Here is a 3,301-nt window from a genome sequence, read left to right as displayed (position 1 = left end):
GGGTTCAAGACCCGCCTGGGCAACTTGGTGAGACCTCATCTCTACAATAAATCAAAAAGCATTAGCCGGGCGTGGTAGCGTGTGCCTGTAGTTCCAGCTACTTGGAAGGCTGAGGAGAAAGGATCACCTGAAGCCAGCAGGTCGAGGCTGCGGTGACCGGGAGCATGCCAGTGACCTCCAGCCTGGGTGATAGTGTGAGACTCCAACTCAAACTACAAAAAAAAAAAAAAAACAAGGCTTTTAGCTGGGTGTGGTGGTGCACGCCTATAGTCACAGCTACTTGGGAGGCTGAGGAGGGAAGATCACCTGAGCCCAGGAAGTTGAGGCTGCAGAGAGCTATGATCATGCCACTGCACTCCAGCCTGGGCAATAGAGTAAGACCCCAATGTAAAAAAAAAAAAAAAAAAAAATCAAGGCTTTTACTTGGCTCCAATCTGTGCTAAAGATTCAGATGTACTGAATATCTGCAACACACTTCCATTGTCCTCATTAATTATCACAAAACCTCTTAAGATGATGTTCATTTTACAGAAGAAATCCAGAGAGCGTATTTGTTGTCACCTGGCCAGTGGGTTTCAAAGCTGGAATTGTATTCAAAGCCAGCATCATCTCACATTGAGTCTTCACAGGCACCTCAAACTCATTAAGTTCAAAGTTTGTCATCTCCATCCACCCACCTCTGAAATGTGTTTCTTCCTATTTTGTTTCTCATTAAATGGCACCACCCAGTGGTGCAAATTAGAAATCTGGGTGTCATTTTGGAGTCCTCTAACTCTGTGATGTGGCACATCTGGTCAATCAGCAAGTCCTGTTTGCCTCCCGAAAGTTCTCAGAAATACTTTCTTTCCTCCAGTCCCACGGAGATTGTCTTATTTTGCATGAGCTTCATGTTATTCCCACATTTCTGCAATAATCTCCTAAAGAGTCTCCCTGCCTCCAGTACTGACCACTTTTATTAATGCTCCACATTTCTACCAGAGTAAAGTTCCTAGAGTTCTGATCACCACACTCTCTGTTTAGGGCACTTTAATACCTTCTTGCCCTTGGAGTAAAGCCCAAACTTTTTTTTTTTTTTTGAGTTGGAGTCTCACTCTGTCACCCAGACTGGAGTGCAGTGGCCGCTCCCGGCCACCGCAGCCTCGACCTGCTGGACTCTAACGATCCTTCCGCCTCAGCCTTCCAAGTAGCTGGAACTACAGGCGCATGCTACCACGCCCGGCTAATTTTTTTATTTATTGTGGAGATGAGGTCTTGCCAATTTGCCCGGGTGGGTCTTGAACCCGTGGGCTCAGGCAATCCACTCACCTCGGCCTCCCAAAATGCTGGGATTCCAGGCTGAGCCACTGAGCCCAGCCTGACACAACTTCTAATACAGCAAGTGTAAGTGGGGATACATAGTCAAAGAGCAGAATGAGAATCAGTAGAGGCAAGGAAAGTTACATCAAGGGCAGGAAGATTCTCAGCAGGATTGTTGCTGAAGGCAAGTGAAAGTGACCAGATATGGGGTTGGGGGTAGAATTCTCCTTAAACTGACTTGGCAAGACTCTTGTTAAAGTTGGCTAGGCAGACTCAACACAGGGCCCAAGGGCAAGATCTAGTCAAAAAGAGGGCTCAGAGGAGTCTGTTTAAAGTTTGGTTAAGTTGCTGGGTGTGGTGTAATCCCACCATTTTGGGGGGCAGAGCGGGGAGAGGACTGCCTGAGCTCATGGTTTGAGACCAGCCTGGGCAACTTGGTGAGACCTCGTCTCTACAATAAATCAAAAAATTAGCCTAGCATGGTGGTGCATGCCTGTGGTTCCAGCTACTTGGAAGGTTGAGGCAGAAGGATCACCTGAGCTTAGCAGGTCAAGGCCACAGTGACTGTGAGCATGCCACTGCATTCCAGTCAGGGCAACAGAGTGGACTCCTACTTTTAAAAAAAAGTTTGGTTAAGTACAAAGTCTTTGTCAATACCCACATAAAACTGAACACATGTTGAACTTATTCCACTCATGAAGGCAGATGTTATAACTGAAAAAAAAGAAAATCTAGAGAACAGATACATTTTCAGATCAAAAATACAAAAATGAATACAGAAATGGAGCCCAAGACTGTTTTTCCACAATGTGGGGAGTAGCCGGTTATGTGACTCTCTACCAGCCAGGACAGAATTTGCATGCAGATCAGTTACCTATGCTGAGTTGTAAAATAACTCCCACGAAAACAGTCTTTCCGGCAGAAGGACGGTCTTTCCGTCCTGAAGGCTCTGGACAAGTTAATTCTTCAGGGTTAGTCATCACTCTGGAAGCCTTTCCGGAATCTTCACGTGTGGATGAGATGCCATTTCTGGGCCAGCACATTTATCAGACTGTATTGTTTACATCCCTCCCTCCTTTCAGACACGCACGAGACCATGAGCTTTTTGAGGTGGATTCTGAGATTCTTTAAGTCTCTTGTTGTCGGCGTGAACATCTGCTTCTTTTTTTTTTTTTTTTTTTTTTTTTTTGAGTTGGAGTCTCACTCCGTCGCCCAGGCTAGAGTGCAGTGGCACGCTCACGGCCACCCCAGCGTCGACCTGCTGGGCTCCGGCGATCCTTCCGCCTCAGCCTTGCAAGTAGCCAGAACTATAGGTGTGTGCTACCATGTCTGGCTAATTTTATTTTTTTTAATGGTAGAGACGAGGTCTCGCCAAGTTGCCCAGGCTGGTCTCGAACCCACGGGCTCAGGCAATCCACTCGCCTCGGCCTCTCAAGCTGTTGGGATTACAGGCTGAGTCACCGAGTCCGGCCAACATCTGCTTCTAAGGAACACAACATGCTAGGGGGTAGTGGTGACACACGGCATGTTAACGGAGCATCCATTTTACTCTAATACCTGGGGAAACATCTTCACACTAAAGCAGACCTTGCCTTTCCCTCCACATCCAACGTCTCATTGTTTCTTAGCGAACCGTTTCTATTTCAGGGCCTGCGGGATACTATGGAAACACAAAAATGCCAGAGCCGCCCGCAGCGCCGTGGCCTGCGTGAGCGACGACTATTTGACCCTAAGTGGCCCTAGGCTGCGGGGGTGCAGCTGGCGGAGGATGAGGGGCTCAGCCTACCCCAGGGTGACGGCGGGTCATCGGACGCCCCAGAAACTGCCAGTCTCCGTCCTCGGAACCAAGGGCTTGAGCTCCTGCTTTGACAAGTCTGAGAGGTGGGAAAGGAGATCGCGCCGGCAGTCAGGCGGGTGAGGCTGAGGCCTGGCGCCCGCTCCCCTCGGGCCACCGGCCAGCCCCGTCGGAGCCCAGGAACCCGCCCCCCTACCACGTGGCGCGGCG

Source organism: Carlito syrichta, unplaced genomic scaffold (assembly GCF_000164805.1).
Source record: "Carlito syrichta isolate Samal-C Ts95f unplaced genomic scaffold, Tarsius_syrichta-2.0.1 Scaffold303153, whole genome shotgun sequence".
Lineage (NCBI taxonomy): Eukaryota > Metazoa > Chordata > Mammalia > Primates > Tarsiidae > Carlito > Carlito syrichta.
The sequence above is the reverse complement of the archived record's forward strand: the minus strand, read 5'-3'. Positions refer to the sequence as shown.